At 41.6% G+C, this 21,517-nt stretch overlaps 1 protein-coding gene across 21 annotated transcripts in view; it reads left to right on the top strand.

The window, feature by feature from the left end:
* The window catches only part of MSI2 (musashi RNA binding protein 2), a 574,150-nt gene that overhangs the window by 141,066 nt on the left and 411,567 nt on the right, over positions 1–21,517 (top strand). The gene's annotated exons all lie outside the window — the stretch shown is intronic.

Genomic DNA, 21,517 nt, shown 5'->3' with positions numbered 1-21,517 from the left:
CTGGAGTCCCTGCCAGGCCTGTTTCTTGATCTGGTTTACCTCAGATCTACCAGACTCTAGTTCTGCCAACAAACACCCACCTTCTGTACCTATAGTCCTCGACTTATGACCATAATTGAGTCCAAAATTTCTGTGGCTAAAGGGAGAAAGTTGTTATGTGAATTTTGTCTCATTTTACAACCTTTGTTGCTGTGGTTGTTAAACCAAATAACTGCAATTGTTAAATTAGTAAGATGGTTGTTAAGTAAATATAGCTTTCCCAATGACTTCGCTTGTCAGAAGGTCGCAAAAAGTAATCATAGGACCCCGGGACCCTGCAACTGTCGTAAATACATACCAGTTGCCAGACGTCCAAATTTTGACCATGTGACCATGAGGATACTGCAATGGTTGTTAAGCGTGAAAAATGGTCATAAGTACTTTTTTCAGGGCAGTTTGAACGGTTACGAAATGAACTGTTGTAAGTCAAGGATTTGCCTGTATTTGTGAGGTGTGTACAAGTAGATAAATTTCGGTAGAATAAAAAGGTTGGAGTTTTTTTTTTCTTTGAAATTTCCACAGGTTTTTCTCTCATTCTCTCTCCATCAAAACAACAAAACAGACCTAATTGATTGCGGAATCATTAAACAGTTCAAAATATTGGCAGGAGGAGAGATTTATGCTAAAGATTTAAATGTTCTAGTTTTTCCTTCTCTCCAGCCGTATCAACTATTGGTTGTGTATTAAAAACTCATTTGGATACAGAGTGGATTTGTCAATGAGTTGTATTCTAATCAATGGAAAAGTTAGGTCTATCCACCACTTTCCTGGGAAACACAGGATGTCCTCATTTACTGACCATAATTGTAAAGTAAAACATCTTGTGGCGATATAGAGTTGTGACAGCTGTTCTGGCTGTGGTCATGAAGCCAGTCGTCTGTGGTTGTTAAGTGAGGCATCACATGACTGCGAGCTGTGACCTCCTGCTGGTTTCTCCATTGATTTGGCTTGTTGGAAGCCAATTATGAAACATATGGGTGGTGATCGCATGACTATGGAACGTTGCAGCTGTTATAAATATGCGCTGATTGCCAAGTGCTCGACTGTGAGAATGCTTGCAATGGCCATAACAGAATAACAGAGTTGGAAGGGACCTTGGAGATCTTCTAGTCCCGTGATGGCGAACCTATGGCACGCATGCCACAGGGGGTACACAGAGCCATTTGTGCCAGCACACAAGCCCCAGCCAAACGTACCTGCACTGCGCATGCGCGCACCTCCCAGCTGATTTTCGGCCCGTTTGAGGCCTTTTTCGGTCTCCCAGAGGCTCGAGGGAAGCCTCTGCAGATTTTGGAGGCCGAAAAACAGGCCCGTTTCCTCACTTCCTGTATTTCCAGCACAGGAGCCCAAAAGGTAAGCCACCACTGTTCTAGTCCAACCCCCAGGTTTCCAGCTCAGGCAGGAAACCCTCTACCAGGGGTGTCACTCGATTTCATTGAGAGCCGCCTCAGGGTTGTGTTTGACCTTGGGGTGTATATGTATATGGCCAGGGTGGGCATGGCCAACATGACATCACTCATGTTGGGGGTGCCTGGAGTGGCCTGAGCTCTCTGCCAGCAAAAACGGGCTCTCGAGCTCTGTTTTCGCTGGCAGAGGCACTGCAGGCTGGTCCATCACTGTTTCCAAGGTGGCCTCGTAAGCCAAATCTAAGCACCCAGGCCTTGAGTTTGACACCCTTGCACTATATCATTTCAGACAAATGGTTGTCCAATCTCTTCTTTAAAACCTTTAGTGTTGGTGCACCCACAGCTTCTGAAGGCAAGTCGTTCCACTGATTAATTGTTTTAACTGTCAGGAAATTTCTCCTTAGTTCTAAGTTGCTTCTCTCCTTGGTTAGTTTCCACCTGTTGCTTCTTGTCCTGCCTTCAGGTGCTTTGGAGAATAGCTTGACTCCCTCTTCTTTGTGGCAACCCCTCAGATATTGGAACACTGCTATCATGTCTCCCCTAGACCTTCTTTTCTTTTCATTAAACTAGACATCCCCAATTCCAGCAACCGTTCTTTATATGTTTTATCCTCCAAACCCCAACTTCAAGGACTGTTTCCAAAGCTATTTTTTTTCCAGCACTGTCATAACTTCAAGTGGTTGCTGAATGTGTGGCTAGTAAGTGAGGAGTATTGGTATATGGTTTTTTTTAAAACCCACTCAAAATAGACATATTTATGTTAAGCCTTTTTTTTAAGGTCAGCTAAATCTGGATTATTCAATTAATTATGATTAAAGAACTCATGTATGAATCTAGTGTCTATATTTCATGGCTGCTTCTCACTTTTTTTAAAGACTTGCTTGTTTTGTAGCGTCATCAAGTGCTTGTATGCATGTTTAAATTTGTATTTTTGACTTCTTGCTGCTGGCAAATTAGCCTATAAATATTTAAAATATTTAAATTACTCATGTTCATCTAGCATTTATATCAAGACAAATAACAAGTCTAGAGCAGAAATCCATGCAAAGTGTTATTGTCTCCCATATGGGCAATAAAGAGTCCATATTAAGAATTATATTGTGCCACTTAGAACGAAAGACATACTATATTTTCTGTTTTTATTATGTTTGCAGACAAACAGCAGCTCTGTTTAAGACAACCAGCTCCTTACTGGGGAAGCATGAGCCATGTGACCATCTATAGAGGAAGCGAAGGCCATCTGGGAGGTGGCATGGGCTCTTCTCTTGATGATAGAGGCAGTCCTCAATTTACGACGATTTGTTTAGTGACCATTGACATAGTTGTTAAGCGAATCACTGAAATTGCTAAGGGAATCACACCATCATTAAGGAAATCCACCTTCCTCTTTTGATTGTGTCGGAAACAGGCTGCGAGGGTTAGAAATGGTGATCACATGATCCCAGGATGCTGCAACCATTTTAAATATATACCGGTTTCCAAGAGCCTGAATTTTGATCACGTAACTGCAGGGATGCTGCGACGGCTGTAAGTGCGAGGACCAATTTAAAGGCCCTTTATTCAGCAGCATTGAAATTTTGAGCAGTCACTAAATGAATGGCTATAAATGGAAGACTGCCTGTATAGGTGTTCCATTCTCGTAAAGCCCATCTGGGGATCGTCACAGAGAAATGAGTGTCTTCTGTTTTCATTTAAAAGCAGATTTTGTGTATAAAGGGTCTCTTTCTGTATTGGACAGACCCATCCTGAGGATCAGAATTTTTGTTTAGGGAGGATTTAAACAAACAGACGCAGAGAAAGGCAACGGAGAAGATAAGGGGGACTTTTATTCAAATCCAATGAAGAAGAATTGAAGGAAGCGGAATGCTGATCCTTGAGGAGACAGAGGGAAGGTACAACGGCGCTTGAAGTCCCAAAGAGGGTCTCTTATCAGCCTAGACTGCCAGATGCTGAATGATGGCTTAAGTTAAAAAAAAAAAAAAGGCAGGTGCTGACTGTATGCTAGAAAGAAACTTCCTTATACAGGTAATCCTCGAGTTATGACAGTTTACTTAGTGATTGTTCAAAGTTACGTGATAACCTCCGCCCAGGTATTTATGATACAGTTCTGAAATTCCGAATATTGCAGCACCACGGTTACGAACGACCGCAGAAGTGCTGCAACATTCGCTCTGACTATTCTCCAGGGGTGGGGTTCAGAAACCGGCTCGTGGGTGGGTTGGGGTCACTTTATTTCAGCTTGACAGCCATTAAGTGAACTGTTGTAAGTTGAGGACTACCTGTAATCAGTAGAACTGTTTGTCTTCAGGAGTTGTGAGTCCTCCAACTCTGGAAGTTTTTAAGAAGAGATTGAACAGCCACTTGTCTGGAATGGTATAGGGCCTCCTGCTTGATCAGGGGGTTGGACTAGAAGGCCTTCAGGGTCCCTTCCAGCTCTATTATTCTGTTGTTTTGCTATTCCCCTGCTAGGATTTTGTCTCCAGCCTCCCCCCACCCCACCCCTGCTCATCCCTGTTGCTTCTCTGAGCCTGTTGCAGCTTGTCTGAAATCTTCTTTAAGTGTAGTGCCTTCAGCCGGGTGTTAGAATTTCCACTTCCTGTCAATACAGCTTCAGTTCTGTGATGATTGTGGATGCCGAGGAATTAGAAGGAGGCCGAGACAGGCAATGTTACATCAAAGAGCCTTTGCTGGAAAAACAGCAGGAAGCTTTCCTCTCTTGGAGCGGTATGGCTCCGGGAAGCTGGGCAAGCAGCCTCGGATTGACTGTGCAACTGTCATCCTTTAAAGTATGGTGTGATTTCAAGTGAAAGACTCAACTGACACCACACAGCGGCTCCTGGAGCGCTGCAGGTTTAATAGCTCTGGGGACAGGAGAGCAGTGCCGAGACCTGGCAGAGCAACAGCAATTGACTTTTAATCCACTCCTTCCTGCCAACTTTCCTTCCTGATTCCTCCTGGGTGCACAAGAATGCCAGCCCGAGTTAGATTAGAAAGAGACAGAGCGCGCAGAACGCCGCATCCCAACTTTTTTTCATACCGCCGTCCTGTGACTTTGAAGCGACTTTATGGCGTCACTGTGTCTGTTTGACATGCAGGCCAAGGGGCGTCCGAGGCTGGCTTTGGGGACACGGTTCGGGAGAAAAGGGCGTTCTGATTTGGCAAGGTCTAACGCACAACAATGCTTTTGCGCGGGAAGAGGTGGAACGTCGGAGCTTATCAGAGCTACAAACTCTGATAAGGAAACGGGAAGATCTCTAGATGAGGCAGCAGGCTGGAAAAGTATGCAAATGAGGCCATTTCGACTGGCGCAACTGCTTCGTTGCCATGAGACATAAATTCGTCAAAAACCCCCGTTAAAATCATCCCTCTCCAATACGGGCATTTAAGTTGATTGTGGCCAGATTGATGAGTGGTCCAAAACGGACCACACATCAAGAAGGCAACAAGTTGTTTATATATATAATCTTTTGGTCTGCCCAAGTGAATAGATCCCAACCATGCAAACACACACACATACATACACAAGCACACCACACCCAATTACAGGATTTTCTTTCAAGATAAGCAGCGGGCGTGCAGTGTGAAGCAAAGGAGTAAGACGTAGTAAGCCAAGCAAAATAAGGGAGCAAAAAGAAAAGGAAATACTGTAGTTTTCGACTTACAACAGATTTGTTTAGTGGGTCTCAAAATGGGATCACATGACCCTGAGGTACTGCAACCGTCATAAATATGAATCAATTGCCAAGCGTCCGAATTTTGACCATGTGACCACGGGGAGGCTGCAATGTTTGTAAGTGTGAAAAATGGTCATAAAGTCACCTTTTTTCAGTGCCGTTTTAACTTTGAACGGTCACTAAATGAGCTTTTGTAAGTTGAGTCTCCCTGTACTTTTTTTCCTGCCAATTCAGTCAATGGTTGTGAAATCACTTCTACCAATACTTTTAGCTTCCTGGGATATTATCATCCATCAGATTAATTCAGCAGCATTTCATTCTTGATCCTGTCTGTTCTCTTACTACAAACACCTTTTAAGAACCACATTTCTACTGCAGGGAACAATTTTTTATGCTCCTCCAGGTGTAAGTGACTTCCACTTCTGTGTAACCAATTAGGCAGGATCTTGCTGTTATACACAGCTTATTTTAACAAACATTAATTTTTAACAGCGGATCATATATTAACCATTTTCTTTCTGCCAGTACTTGTAATTTCTTAATTTCTTCATCCATTTCCCTATGTTCAAGTACCATTCTACCAAGGAATATATTTTTAACTATTTGCTCTAATTCTTTGATCTTTATTATTTATTGCAGTTATTTTATGATATCTTTTTGAAAGATTGCAGTGTACAGGTAGTCAAGTTATGACCACAAATGAGTCCAAAATTCCTATCGCTAAGCAAGGCAGTTGTTAAGTGAGTTTTGCCCCATTTTACAATCTTTTTGCCACAGCTGTTAAGTGAAACTTTGCAGCTTTTAAGTGAATCATGTGGTCATTAAGTGAACCTGGCTTCCCCATTGACTCTACTTGTCTTGTTCTTAGAGACTCCCTGGGCACAATGAGGTCCAGGGGAGATGCAACCTTTTTGGAGCAAACTATAGATTGCTGAATCACTATCTGCAGAAGAGTTGAGTGCTTGCTGCCTAGAAGACTTTAAGAATGCATGAGGCCATTTGTAGTTGAATTATGCGACTGTAGAGCAGTGTTTTTCAACCTTAGCAACTTTAAGATGTCTGGACTTCGACTCCCAGAATTCCTTAGCCAGCATAGCTTTAAGACAAGGGTCTTCAAACTTGGCAAGTTTAAGACTTGTGGACTTCAACTCCCAGAATTTCTAAGCTAACATGACTGGAGGAGGAATTCTAGGAGTTGAAGTCCACAAGTCTTAAAGCTGTCAAATTTGAAGACCTAAGATGTTGGGACTTCAATTCTCAGGATTGCCTGGCCAGTGTGACTTTAAGACATCTGTAATTCAACTTCTAGAATGTCCTAAAGATTCAAAACAGGGCTCTCCAACCTTGGCCACTTTAAGACTTGTGGACCACAACTCCCAGAATTCCCCGGCCAGAATGCTGGGTGGGGAATTCTGGAAGTTGATGTCTACAAATCTTAAAGTGGTCATGGCAGGAGATCCTTGCTTTAAGATAACTGGACTTCAAAACTCTTAAAATTCCCTAGCCAGCATAGATTTAAAATGTTGGGACTTCAACTCTCAGAATTTCCTAGCTTGTGTAGCTTTAAGATGTCACTAATTAAGAATTCTGGGTATTGAAGTCCTGACATCTTAAAGGTCTAAGGTTGAGAAACTTTGCTATAGAGAGCAAACCAAGAGGACAGCAGACTAGAAGTCAGTTCTCACTATAGCTGCAAGGTTATCACAGGCCTTTCATAACAGACAGTGGATACTGCTGGTCTGAATTTTTCTTAATTTAGGAATTGGACAGCCAGACTCGTTATCACATCGAAGAGGCTGTCAGCATACTTCTGTGATTAATCTCCTGCATTTGGCTCTGCAGATAGGATTGCACACCCCATCTTTCCAGAAAGAGATAGGTTAGGAGTGGGCGGCTACGGCCCCTTTACAACCTGTGGACTTCAACTCCCAGATTTCCTGAGCCAGCATGGCTGGCCCAGGAATTCTGGGAATTGAAGTCTACCAGTTGTATAGGGTCCTTAGAATAGAATAAAATAGAATAGAATACCTTTATTGTCATTGCATTCAAAATACAGTGAAATTTGAAAATTAGCTGCTCACTCCTGCACAAATTCTGCCTGGGTTTGATCCCTGTTGTCACCAAAGTCAAGAAAAGCAGATTTCCAACAAGCAGGGGTTTCTAAGTAGCCTTTAAAAAAAGCAAACGATGATAAAACTGAGCTTTACCAGTCAGGCAGAGAAAAACTAAATGAAGAAAGAACTTTTCAAAAATATCCACAGCTTTATTTCCAAATGATGCCTATATTAGACGCAGCCCCATAAAACCTAAAGAGGATTTATTTTTTCCTGATAGAAGTGTATAAACGGAAGACCACGGACTTTTTTTTTTTTAATAAAAACAAAGCTGTAACCAAGTACTTCAGTGTCCATGCTAACAACTTTTAAAATCAATTCTTCCTTGAGATAACTGATTTATGAGACACCTACTCTTCTGCAGGCAAAGCTAATCACAATTAACAAACAAAGCAGTGGGCAGCAGTTACAACACGGAGCAATAAATCTTCCAGGATTAGAAAGCTCTCTTAATGGGCTTTGAAAGGAAAGCTAAATGTGCAAGATGGAACGAGTGTCTTCTGAGACCTGTTCAGACATAACAGGAAGCCATGGCTTGTTGCTAATGAATGAACTAGTGAATGAATTGCAACAGCCCTTAGCTTCTTATACTCCTTTCCCTTTCCCTCTTGGCTGGAAATATCTGTGGAATCCGAATGGGAGGAACCTTGGCTTGTTTAAATTATGATTAATACATTCTTTCAGATCCTTGGAGTCAAAAGGGTTAAAATGTCCCTGGAGATTCTCAGTCATCCAGATCCTGGTTGTCCCAAAGGTGCTTTTTCAAAAGGCAGCTGGACTTCCTTGGTTTTTTCCTTGAGGATGTTTTGCTCCTCATCCAAGAGGCTTCTTCAGTTCTGACCGAATGGTGGTGTCAGCACTATTCTGATTGATTGAACAAGGTTACAAGAATCTCAGCAGACTGTCTGCGTTTCCTTGTGAATAGCAAGATAAGGTTCCTGGGGGGGTTGAGCTCCCCCAGAAACCTGGAGTTCCCACAGCTTGAAAGTCTCGAACAGGTAACAGATAACAAGAGTTGGAAGAGACCTTGTAGGTCATCTAGTCCAACCTCCTGCCCAAACAGAAGACCCTACACCATTTCTGACAGATGGCAGTCCAAACTCTTCTTGAAAGTCTTAAGTGATGACACTCCCACAACTTCCGAAGGCAACTTCTGTTCCATCGGTTGATTGTTCTCACTGTCAGAAAGTTTCTCCTTATTTCCAGGTTGAATCTCTCCTTGTTCAGTTTCCATCCATTATTCCTTGTCTGCTTTGGAGTCAGCTCAATGACTCCAAATGGGGTCTCTTCTTCCTGGCTAAATAGAAATTCTACCACAGTGTCCCTATGAAGTACTGAGCCAAGTTTGTTTAAAATCATGGTTAGTTCGGTATGTCCTAAGACCCTGCCCTATACACAGTGTTAAACACAAATTAGCTTCATGCTAACTTAGCATGACATATGAACCCAGTGTTTGAGAAGTAGGGTGACGCTAGCTTCACTTAATCTTATTGGCCATTTCAGAACAGAAAATGATTTGTAACCTGTGGTGGTTTTTTTGTTTTGTTTTGGAACTCAGTGGCATAAACTAAAAATTAAGTCCTTGAGTTTATTTTGCTTAAATTTGTTTGATTTTGGTTTCATCTGGTCCAAAGACCCAGTTAATGTCATTTCCATGGTGCTATTTATTGCTGGCTTGTAAAAACGGTTCTCAATTCTGTAACTGGCATTGATATATTTTTTAAAGACTATAGGTAGTCCTTGACTTACGACCACAATACAGTCCAAAATTTCTGTTGCTAAGCAAGGCAGTTCAGTGAATTTTGCCCCATTTTGCAACCTTTCATGCCACAGTTGTTAAGTGGATCACAGCAGTTGTTAAGTGGATCACACGGTTGTTGAGTGAAGCCGGCTTCCCCATTGACTTCACTTGTAAGAAGGTCACAAAATATGATCACATGACCCTGGGACACTGCCACCGTCATAGATATGAGTCAGTAGCCAGGTGTCTGAATTTTAGTCACGTGTCCACGGGGATGCTGCAACAGTTGTAAGTGTGAAACATGGTCATAAGTCACTTTTTCAGTGCCATTGTAACTTTGAATGGTCACTAAATAAACTGTTGTAAGTCAGGGACTACCTCTATGATATGTTCAGTAGTGTTATTACAGGACTGCTGTTCTGTTCTTGTGGCTTCTCACTTCCTCATCTTTCATTTCGTCCAGCAGCTGAATTTGTTGGGTGGATTTATGGGGCAATCTATCTAAACCTGCAGAAAGAAAACAGTAATATGTAAACAATCTTATTTCTTTTGAATAGGAAAAAGACTGTGATATGGTCTTTGGGGGCTGTTGATACATCATAATGTAAATGGGAAATGCACACTGAAATATGTTCTCGGTTTTATTTTAATTTCCCCGTAGGCTATAATAAATACAAGTAATCCTCAACTTACAACCGTTTGTTTAGCAACCAGTCTAAGTTACAACGGCACTGAAAAAAGTGACTTACAACCCGTCCTCATACTTATGACCACTGCAGCATCCCCACCATCATGTGACCCAAGCTCAGGTGCTTGGCAAGTGGCACGTATGTGGTGGAATCATCCAGAGATAGCTATTTGTGATACTCCCAGCCGGTTTCCAACAAGCTAAATCAATGGGAGAAGCCAGATTTTAGAGTGAACTGCAGGTAAATTTTTCCCTGTTCAGTCATGATTGATTCTAGGGCACGGTGCTCATCTCCACATTTTTTTGCCTGAGGGGAGCATTGTCCAAAGACAATTTCTATGATTATGTGGCCAGTAGAACTATACATCAAAGGTGTATAGCTGTTACATTCCCACCCAAGTGGTGCCTATTTATCTACTCGCATTTGCATGCTAGGCCAGTAGTGGTTAACCTTTTCGGCACCGAGTGCTGAAACGGAATCCCACGTGTGCCAAAAAGGCACTGAATGCTGAAATGCACGTGCATGCGCCGGAAACTGGAAGAGCAGCTCCCTGCGTGCGCATGCGCTACAGCCACCTGGTCTTCCAGCTTCTAACGCACATGTGCGTGCGAAGATTAGCTGGCCGGCTGGTTTCTAATGTGAATGCGTGCGCTTGCCAGCTAGTCTTCATGCGTGCATGCACATTAGAAACTGGAAGACCAGGTGGCCAGAACGCGCATGTGCTGGAAGCTGCTCTTCTGGTTTCTGGCACTCCCAGAAGAGCAACGGGTGTGGCTGGCGTGCCCGGAGTGATGGTACTGCATGCCATTTCCAGCATGCGTGGCATAGGTTTGCCATCATAGTGCTAGGTGAACAGGAATTGGGAGGCAAGGAAAGGGAGTTCACCCCATCACACGGCGCTTGGGTCTCAAACCCGGGCTGTCAGCCTTTCAGCTGACAAGCTTCTCAGCATTTTGAACCCCTGAACCATCACAGGCTAGAATGAACTGCAGTGACCCATTAAAAAACTTAAAAGCTTAACAACTGTGACAAACCATATCATAAAAATTGGGTGTCACTCACTTAACGACCGCTTTCCTTAGCCACAGAAATTCTGCTCTCAGTTGGGCTTGTAAATTGAGGATACCTGCAAGCAACGACAAATTCTAAAATGGCATCTTTTTTCTTCATCTGGCATTTGAAGAAGGTTTCTCGGTGATTAGGTTACACATAGAATGTATTGTCTAATTTTGAGCCCATTTTAAGAAACCAGCCGGAATGGAATCCAATCACCTAGAACATTGAGGAAAGTGGAAACAAAGCCATGTGAGGAATGTTTGAATGTTTTTAGTTTAGAGAACAGATGATTTTTTTTTGGGGGGGGGGAGGGAGGGCAAGGGAAAGAAAAACATACTTCAAATTCCATAGTTTGGTCTCTGCCATTTCAGGAGAAATAAAAAGAGTGGATAAAAAAAAACAAGTCAGTGGGAATGACAGAATAGGTGATTTTAGCTAAATATTAGGAGGGGGAATTCTAGTGAGCCACGGTGGTGCAGTGGTTAGAGTGCAGTACTGCAGGCTACTTCTGCTGACTGCCTGCTGACTGCAATTTGGCAGTTCAAATCTCACCAGGTTTGGCAGTTCAAATCTCAAGGTTGACTCAGCCTCTTCCATCCTTCCGAGGTGGATAAAATGAGGACCCAGATTGTTGAGGGCAAGAGGGTGACACTGTAAACAGCTTAGAGAGAGGGCTGTAAAGCACTGTAAAGCGGTATATAAGTCTAAGTGCTATTGCTAGTGATGCAGAGTTTGAATTTGTCTGAAATGATATAGGGTGTCCTGCCTTAAGCAGGGGGTTTAGGGTTAGGTCCCTTCCAACCATAGTCCTATCCCTATCCTCTCCAACTTGACTCGATTCGACTCCAGTCAGAGCTGAAGAAGCTTCTTGCATGAGGAGCGAAATGTCTTCAAAGGAAAACCAAGAAAATCCAGTTGCCTCTTGAAAAAGAATACCCCTCTTGCGATATTCTATTCTAAGTGTTGACAATGGTAACCTCTTTCTCTGGAATACAGGTTGTCCTTAATTTAGAAATATTCATTTAGTACAAAATTACAACAGCACTGGCTTACGACTGTTTTTTCACACGTGGGACCTTGTGGCCATGTGATCAAAATTCGGATGCTTGCAAGTGGCGTGTATTTATGATGGTTTTCGGTGTCTTGGGTAATGTGGTCCCCGTTTGCAACCTTCTCACGAGCAAATTCAATGGGGAAGCCAGATACCGCTAGCAACCCTAGGGCTAACTTAACAACTGCAGGGATTCACGTAACAACCGTAGCAGGAAAGGTCGCAAAATGGGGTAAAAACTCAACCCCTGCCTCGCTTAGCCACCGAAATTTTGGTCGTACGCCGAGGACTACCTGTATTCTGCCAATCTGTTTAGAAGAAACCGAAAGAATGAACGAACAAACTTGGGGGACTTTTTTCCCCCCTTCTTAAATGCCTTTTTGGGTCTCTTTAGATGAAAAACTCCTTTTTTATGTGTGTGTGTGCGTGTGTAGAAAAAAACAGTTGGAGTGTTGTAGAGACATCGGCTTCTCTCGGGCGATTAAGTGAAGACTTGCTCATCAGCGCCTGATTGCTGCCGGCATCTGTATTATGTAGATGAAATTAATCAAGGCTAAGGGTTAAACTTTTTCCATTTGTTCAGGGTTGGAGTATTTTTTTTTTTTACCCCCTCATGAAATCAGTTGGAGTAGTTTGGCGGGGAGGAAAATTGCTTCTGATGGTTATTTCTCCGGCACCCGCCCCTCTGTCCCCATTCCCCCCCCCCCCCAAAAAAAACCCTGCTTTATGAAGTTTTTTATAAGCTTGGCAAAACAGGATCTCCAGCCTTTTGCCGCAGCAGCAGCAGCGCTGATTGGACAAGGCCATTTATGAAACCGTGGTAGGTCCGAGTCGTCGTAATGATTAGGAGGTAACAAGGCATTTAATGCGTCCAGTTGCCAAGCTTTTGGGGGAGAGGGAGAGAGGTTTCGAAGAAGGAAACGGATTGCATTAACATATGAGACAAAAGACGTAAACCAGGTCAAAACCATTAGAATTGGGCGGAGCAGATACAGGTAAGTCCTTGACTTACAGCCGATCGTTTACTGATCCTTCAAAGCAGTAGTGGGATTCAATTTTTTTTACTACTGGTTCTGTGATTGTGGCTTGGTGGGTATGGCAGGGGAAGGATACTGCAAAATCCCCATTCCCTTCCCACCCCACTAACCTGCTTTCCAGCTCCGTTCTCCTGTGCAGGGCAACCAAAGAAGACCCAGCCAATCAGCTGGGACTCAATGGGAGGCAGAGAATAGATGGGGGCGGGGCCAGTCAGAGGTGGGATTTGCTGGTTCTCCGAACTACTAAAATTTTCCGCTACCGGTTCTCCAGAACTGGTCAGAGCCTGCTGAATACCACCTCTGGTTCAAAGTTATCACAGCACTGAAAAAAGTGATTTATGAACATTTTTCACACCTACAACCAGTTTTTCACACTTACAACCAGCATTCTCATGGTCAAAATTTGGATGCTTGGCAACTCCTATTTATGATGGTGGCAATCCCCTTTTGCAACCTTCTGACAATCAAAGTCAATGGGGGAGCCGGATTCACTTAACAATCGTGTTACTGACTTAACAACTGTATTGGTTCACTTAACAAACATGGCACAAAAGGCTGTAAAAATTCACTTAAACAAGTGTCTCACTTAGCAACCTAAATGTTGGGCTCCATTATAGTAGTAAGTCGAGGACTACCTGTGGTGGGGAGGGTCACTCATTGTCTGTATCTCCTTGAAACAGTAATTTCTACTGGAGTTGTGCAACTGGTCTCTGAGATCCTAGACTACAGTAGGTGAAATGGTGCTGGTTGTAGACAAGGTCTGTGTGTAAAGCAGTGTTTCTCAAACTTAGCAACTTTAAGATAGGTGGATTTCAACTCCTAGAATTCCCCAGCCAGTGCCTAGTTTGAGAAGCACTGCTCTAAAGCTTTTTTTTTTTAAAGGTTTATTTCCAAATGCTGCTGAACCTTATGATTTGGCCAAGTAACACATTGTGTGACTAGGTACCTCCAGATCCTATGGCTGAAAAGAGGGTTAACAATTAGCTTTCACCTGGACTTAACTCTTTATGACACATAGGTCACTTGGATAATTCGTAACACCTGGATATCTCAGTTATCTCCAGAAACCCTGTTTGAGATATCACAGGCAGTCCTCATTTAGCAACTTCCTCATTTAGTGACCATTCACAGTTATGTCAATCATGAAAAAGTAACTTAGCAACCAATCTTCACATTTATGGCCTTCACAGGTCTGTAAAGCCAAGAAAGTAAAAGTGAAAGTACAGTTGCTGTTCACTTAAGCAACCACTTTGATGGTTGACCGAATGGCCAGTCCCAATTGTGGTCGCTAAACAAGGGCTACGCTGTGCTGTCAAAACAAGGCATTGCCCATTTTAACTTTGGATTTTTAAATGCCCACGTTTTGCTAGGAAGAAGAATTGTACATATTTTTTTATACCCAGGTTTTATTTTTTATTGTTGGTATTATCTTTAATACATTAATATAGCTACAGGGCACTTATTATGCTAGTTAAGAAATTTGCAGAGATTGAATTTTCTGAAAGAGTGTGGTCAGAAGACAACCCAAATGTCAAGCACACTAATCCGAATAATAGGCAAATTAAACAAATTGAGTTAAAATCCGAGGCACTTGATAGCAGCCTAGGGCTCAAGTACTGGGGAACTGAGCATTAGAGTTGGATTAATTAAAGATTCAGGCATACACACGGGTCAAATCACAAAAGTTCCACAGCAGTAGTCTGCTATAAGGCACAGGTTTTTCGTTCTTAGTTTGTAGAACATCCTTCTGATAACAATTATTCTCCTGTAGTAGAGTTGGACGCAACTCAATTAGACACATTATTGTTGGGACCGGAAGAGAAATTACTATTAAAAATATATAATTATTTATTAAATTTCAACTTAGAAAGGGAGATAAAAGGGCCAATGTTAGCTTGGGCCAAAAATTTCGGGCACAATATTGAGTTAGAAGATCGGGAAAAAATATGGAACAAAAATTATACTTTAACAAAATCCACCGCATACAAAGAAAACCAATACAAGATGTTTTACCGTTGACATTTAGCCCCAACAAGACTTGCAAAGATGTATCCCAACCTCAACCCTAATTGTTGGAAATGCAAACAAGCGCAAGGTACTTTTTTCCATGTCTGGTGGCTGTGCCCGGAAATTAAAAAAATATTGGATTAAAATACAAAAATGGCTAAACAAAATCACCCACTGTTGAATAGAGTTGTAGCCTGAATTGTTTCTTCTGGGGATCATTAAGGGTAAATGCCCCCAAAAGATTAGGACTATACATATTATTATGGCACCAAGAATTGCACTAGCACAAGCTTGGAAAATGTCTAACATACCATCGGATTGCTTAATAATCCAAAAAATTTTCAAATGCGCAGAAATGGATAGACTCACCATAGAACTGAATAAGAAGGAAAACTCAGAGTATTATGCCACTTGGAACAATTGGTATCAATGGATAGACAGTAGAAATATGAAAGGTATAGGTTAAAAATAAGTTTAATTTTTTTTCTTTTATCACATGTTGTATGTATATGATTAATAAGAATCTGTTGAAATGGATGAACATTTGGAATGTATGAATATAGACATGATTTGTTTTTGTACTGTCAGAAAATGATGGTAAATTGTACCAACTTATTTTCTTTTTATAGATATATTTGTATTTTAATATTTTAATTTCAATAAAAGCTTTTTTAAAAAAAATTAAAAAGTAAACAAAAGAGCTATCTGGACATATTCAGAAGTAGACCTTTTGCTCGTTAGGAGATTGACTTTGTAACTAAGCATCTTTGTGGTAAGCCACTTGTATATAAACAGGGAGCAAACCCTTCTAACACTGATTACGTTACCTAGTTGGGTAATGAAACGTCTGCAAAAAAGCAGCCAAACTCAGCAAGGACTCCACAGTTCAACCCCTATGCTAAATAGTTTCCTCTATTAAGCTTCTCTGCATTTGACCATTCTCTTGATCTGGACAAATGATGCGTGTTCGTGGTGCTGCAATAGTGTTGGCCTTTCTGGATCGTCTGAAGGTCACTCTGATGTCTCTTTCAATAGATTAGGGTTTCTTAATGGTGCCCATGCTTGTCTAAAGCATTCTGGAAGTCACACATCTTAAAGTTGCCCAGTTTAGCGAGCACAGTTGCAGCTGGAAGGGTTTCTTGAAAGTCAAGATTTTTCGAAGTCGCAAAAGATAAAGTGAAATGTTCCTCTGCTATTTAGCTTCTGCCCCTCTGAAGAAGCGATGGTGACCACTGGAGGTAGCAAGGAAGAGCCAAGTTGAATGAGGAGAGACCAGACATTTGCTAGACCAATACTTGAATACAGCTCATCAGTCTGGAACCCGCATTACGTATCTGATATTAACACAGTTGAGAAAGTCCAGAAATATTTCACAAGAAGAGTTTTCCACTCCTCTACTCGTTGCAGAATACCTTATGCCACCAGACTCGAAATTCTAGACCAGGGGTTCCCAACCTGGGGTGCTCGCACCCCCTGGGGGGGGGGGCGAGACGATATTCCAGGGGGTGCGAGAAAAGTCCAGGTAAATAATAGGATATTGGCTATATGTTGGCATTTTTATTTATTATTTATTTCAGGGGGTGCGAGGTTCGAGTGAAATTTCTTTAGGGGTGCGGGGAGAAAAAAAGGTTGGGAACCACTGTTTTAGACCTAGAAAACCTAGAACTACGCCACCTTCAGTCCGATCTAAGTATAGTATATAAAATCATACATTGCAATGTCCTACCTGTCAATGAATACTTCAGCTTCAACCATAACAATACAAGAGCAAACAACAGATACAAACTCAAGGTTAATCGCACCAAACTTGATTGCAGGAAATATGACTTCAGCATCAGAGTGGTCAATGTCTGGAATACTGTACCTGACTGTGGTTTCTTCCCCTAACCCCAAAAACTTTAACCTTAGACTGTCTACTATCGATCTCACCCCTTTCCTAAGAGGTCTGTAGGGGGTGTGCATAAGCGCACCAACGTGCCTACCGTCCCTGTCCTATTGTTTCTTTTATTTTTTATTTTTGTTATAGGTATCCATGTATTCATAACTACATTTTTACTTATACCTATTATCTTGTAAGCAATTGACAAAAATAAATAAATAAATTACTGGGAGAACCAGAAGCAACTTGGAAGATGTTGCTGGCTAAGGGAAGAGGAAGGGAGGAAAAATGACTTAGTGTAGATGTAATAATTGAGCTTTTATTTTATTTGCATACTGTAGTATAATCCCCTATATAACTCCTCAGAACTGAATCTCATTGGATTAATTGGGATTTCATTCCAGCCTTGAACAGGTTGAATGCAGTTATATCATTGACTGCAGAATTACTATTATTATATTAAAAAGGGATTAATGGTATAGTATATATTGTTTGTTTAGTTTTTTGCTCTTAGAGCATGGATTTCAAGATGCTTTTTGGGTTGTTATATAATTTATTGGTTTTGTTCTTTCGATGCTCGGCCTCTTAGCCTGATTCCCCCCAATTCAGTTGTTTAGTTTCAGTCTGTTTTCGTTACTTTTGTTCTTCTTCCTCACGTGTTACTAGGGAAGGGAATACAAAAAAAACTAAGGAGACTAAGCAGGGAATCCCAGCGCTGCAGGGAAGTTGAATAACATGCTAGAACAAAGCACTGGCAAACCCATTTCTTCTGTCTGCATGGGCATCTCCATCGTTAACTGAAAGGGCGCTCAGCCAGAAGGCGGCTTACTTTAGAGAGCTCTTCATGTGGACTTGAAACTGAAATGGAGAGCAAGGTTGCCATAGTTCTCAGCTAGAAATGCAGAGGCTGGAAATATAGGGGGCGTGCATAAGCGCACCAACGTGCCTACCGTCCCTGTCCTATTGTTTCTCTTATTCTTCTTTTATTTTTCTTATATGTACCCATTTCATGTATTCACAACTATGTATACACTTATACTTATTATCTTGTAAACAATTGGCAAATCAAATAAATAAATAAATAAATAAATAAAAATATGATAGCAATAGCACTTAGACTTATATGCCGCTTCACAGTGCTTTACAGCCCTCTCTAAGTGGTTTACAGAGTCAGCCTATTAACCCCAACAATCCGGGTCCTCATTTTACCCACCACCTCAGAAGGATGGAAGGCTTGAGTCAGCCTTGAGCCTGGTGAGAATCGAACTGCCAAATTGCAGGCAGCTGGCGGTCAGCAATAGTAGCCTTGCAGTACTGCACTCTAACCGTGGCTCATGAACCTCTTTGTGTGACAGCTGTGCGAATGTGCATTTATAAAGCAAAGTATCGGTAGGTTTGCAGAAGCTGAGCAGCTGCATTTTCATACTGAAGAATAGGATTTACAGGTAGTCCTCGACTTACGACAGCAGTTGGGACCAGAATTGCCGTTGCTAAGCAAGGTGATGGTTAAGTGACTCAACGCCTGATTTTGGGAACTTTTTGCTGTGGTGGTTGAGCGAAACACTGCAGTTGTTAAAGCGAATCATGCAGATGTGAAGCTAACCCAGCTTTCCTCACTGACTTTGCTTGTTGGAAGCTAGTTGGAAAGGTTATAAATGGGGATCACATGACCCCGGGAAACGGCAATTTTTGTAAATATGTGGTAGTTGCCAAGTGCCTAAATTCGATCACATGACCATGTGGATGCTATGACAGTCATGAAGGTGAGGTTTGGTTGTATCACTTTTTTCAGTGCTGTTGTAATGTCAAACGGTCACTAAACGAGTAGTCATACATAAAGTGAGGACTCTTTGTATATAAAGTTGGGAATTTTGCTAGGGCAAAAATGTTGTTCCTGATTCCATTGCCCCATCATGTTTCTGGTACCTTGATGACCCACTTTAAGAGGTACTAGAGATAGTCCTCAAATTATGACCACACTTGAACCCCCAAATTTATGTTGTTAGGTGAGAAATTTGTTTTGTCCTATTTTACGACTTTTCTTGCCATGTTTGTTAAGTGAATCACCAAAGCGGTTAAATTAATAACACAGTCGTTAAGTGCACCTGGCTCCCCATTGTCTTTGCTTGTCAGAAGGTCACAAAAGGGAAACACATGACCCCGGGACATTGCAACCGTCGTAAATATGAACCAGTTGTCAATCATCCAAACGTAAATCACGGGACCGTGGTCATAAGTGTGTAAACCGTAGTCATAAACGTAAATCATGCTGCCATGGTCATAAGTGTGAAAAATGCTCATAAGTCACTTTTTTCAGTGCCGTTGTAACTTTGAACGGTCACTAAGTGAGCTGTTGTAGATTGAGGGCTGCCTGTAGTTTTTACTGTCTTCAGCTAGATCAGGTGTCTTCAGTGTGGTAACCCAATCATTTGAAAAAAACGAACAAAATCCAATTTTATATTGTTTTGAATGTGATGTTTAGAGTCTCATCTATGAGATGGGTGGCTATGTATATTTATACATATTTATATATAAATAAAATAAAAGGATTAATCCATTTCCTTAATAACAGTGGCCTTGCTTGCAAATGGATTTCTTTTTTTAGCAAAAAACAACAACCACACACACACACACACACAGAAAGAGAGAGAGACAGAGAGAGAGAGACAGAGACAGAGACAGACAGAGAGACAGAGAGAGAGACACACAGAGAGACACACACACACACACACACACAGAGAGAGAGAGAGACAGAGAGAGAGACTATTTGCCCTGCTAAAAGCCTTTTAAAACTTGCCACCAAAGCGAAAGAACCTTAGAGTGCTCTCCAGCTACTTGTCTTTTGTATTCTGTGTGAGAACAAGAGTAATTCAGTTACAAGTTCACTTTTCCCATTAGGCAAGTTACATTTTAATCAGATGTAACGTTTTTCTCAATGCAGAACACAATGGAGTATGAAATGTAACTCGCGGCATACACAGATAGTGATTTCTGCTCTCTTGCTCTTCAACCATTTCTCTCCCAGTCAGCGTTTATAAATCTTCGAAGACGCCAGTGATGACACTGGAGATTAGATGAACAGGCAGGATGCTTCCTGCTAATCCTTCTCTTCCTTTGTATATTTCTGATTTGCATGAGGAGGACAAGTGGGATGTACATTTTCATCTTTAGGTCTAATCAGTCTCCCCCCACCCCCACTCGAAGTTCAAATAAATGGTGGTCACTTTTGATTGTAGATTAAAACTCTTCACCCGTTTTTTTGTCCTTCACACAATCCCTGTCAGGCTGAAATGGTAGGCAAGAGAGGACCAGGTTAATGGAGATGCACCCAGCAAGTTTCTTTCCATTTTTTTAATCTTCAAGCTCACAATGTTTGTGGGATTCATCTTTTGTCAAATTCTGGCTGAAGCTGGATCTAAAGAAAGCTTGGAGTAATTGTAACTGCCCTGGCCCTGGGAATTGCAAAGAAGAGAGGAAGTCGGTTTAATGTTGGGTGCACTTTTCTCCAATACATTGATTGCTAGATGTTTGGATTATTGCTGTTTGTTTATCTCAGTTTACCAAAATAAAATCAGTACTCAACTCCCTCCATATTTGGCTTACTGATGCTAAATCTTGTTCCTAAATAAAATCTAACTCCCTTGAGGTAGGGATCCCATTGTATTTTAGGTACTGTATTTTAGGCTGCCTAAAACAAATCCTGCACCTATAGGTGGTCCTTGACTTATGACTGTAATGGAGCCTGGAATTTCCATTGCAAATCATAACGGCTTTAAGTTGTACCACACGACTGACCTGATGTTATGACTTGGTCTGTAATGATTGTTAAGTAAACACTAAAGCTATGAAGCAAAAGGGATAATTGTTAAATGAATCAATGCATTCTTAGGGGTCGGTTTAAAAAATCTATTTATATTTCTTTATCACATTTATTTGCCGCCCATCTTATGGTTCAAGGGACTCTGAAACCAGCCCAAAAAACCAGTTTCTTACAACAAAAAAAGCTCCAAGCGCCCCAAATGGATGCCACTGTTGAAACTTGGGAACCCAAAAAGTCCTTTGGGGGGAGGGTCTGTCATAACTCTGAATGATTGCTAAGTCACCAGTCATTAAGTGAGGAATGCCTGTAATGGTTCAGGAAACTGGTCCAAAAATGATATTTGTCCTTATCCCAAAGATGCTTTCTCCAAAAGGCAACTGGACTTTCTTGCTGTTTTCTTTTACTTCTAAACCTTTCGCTTTTTGTGGAAGAAGCTTCTTCAGTTCTAACTAAAGTTCTAACAGATCTGAAGAAGCTTCTTGGATAAAAAGTGAAACAGTTTCAAAGGGGAAAAAAAAACCCAAGAAAGTCCAGTTGCCTTTTTGAAAATCATCTTTGGACAACCATGACTTGGATGATTGAGAATCTCTTTGGACATTTGCCCTTGTCCTACCAACAGTCACCAGCTAATGCTGTAGATATTTTGGGCTTAGAAATTTGAAGTCTGGAGTGAGTGAAGAATATAATGGCTGAGCATAGAGTAGAGCAGGGGTCTCCAACCGTGGCAACTTTAAGCCTGGCAGAGTTCAACTCCCAGAATTCTGGGAGTTGAAGTCTTCCAGGCCTAAAGTTGCCATGGTTGGAGACCCCTGGATTAAAGAACAAGAAAGATCTGAGTTAACTTGTGGTTTAGTTTACCGTGTCCTGCTTCACAAGGTCTATAGGCAAACATTGACAGGTACAGAAGTTCTTTGTAAAGGAAAATAAAAACTAGCATTTCAAGATAAAAGAAGGCTTTTCCTTGACATGCTAGTTTTGCCTCTACATAATGGCAAGCTTGGCAT

This window comes from Notechis scutatus, chromosome 1 (assembly GCF_049901735.1).
Source record: "Notechis scutatus isolate UNSWTSFEM ecotype Mainland chromosome 1, rNotScu1.2, whole genome shotgun sequence".
In the NCBI taxonomy this organism is placed as follows: Eukaryota; Metazoa; Chordata; class Lepidosauria; order Squamata; family Elapidae; genus Notechis; species Notechis scutatus.
The sequence above is the reverse complement of the archived record's forward strand: the minus strand, read 5'-3'. Positions and strand labels throughout refer to the sequence as shown.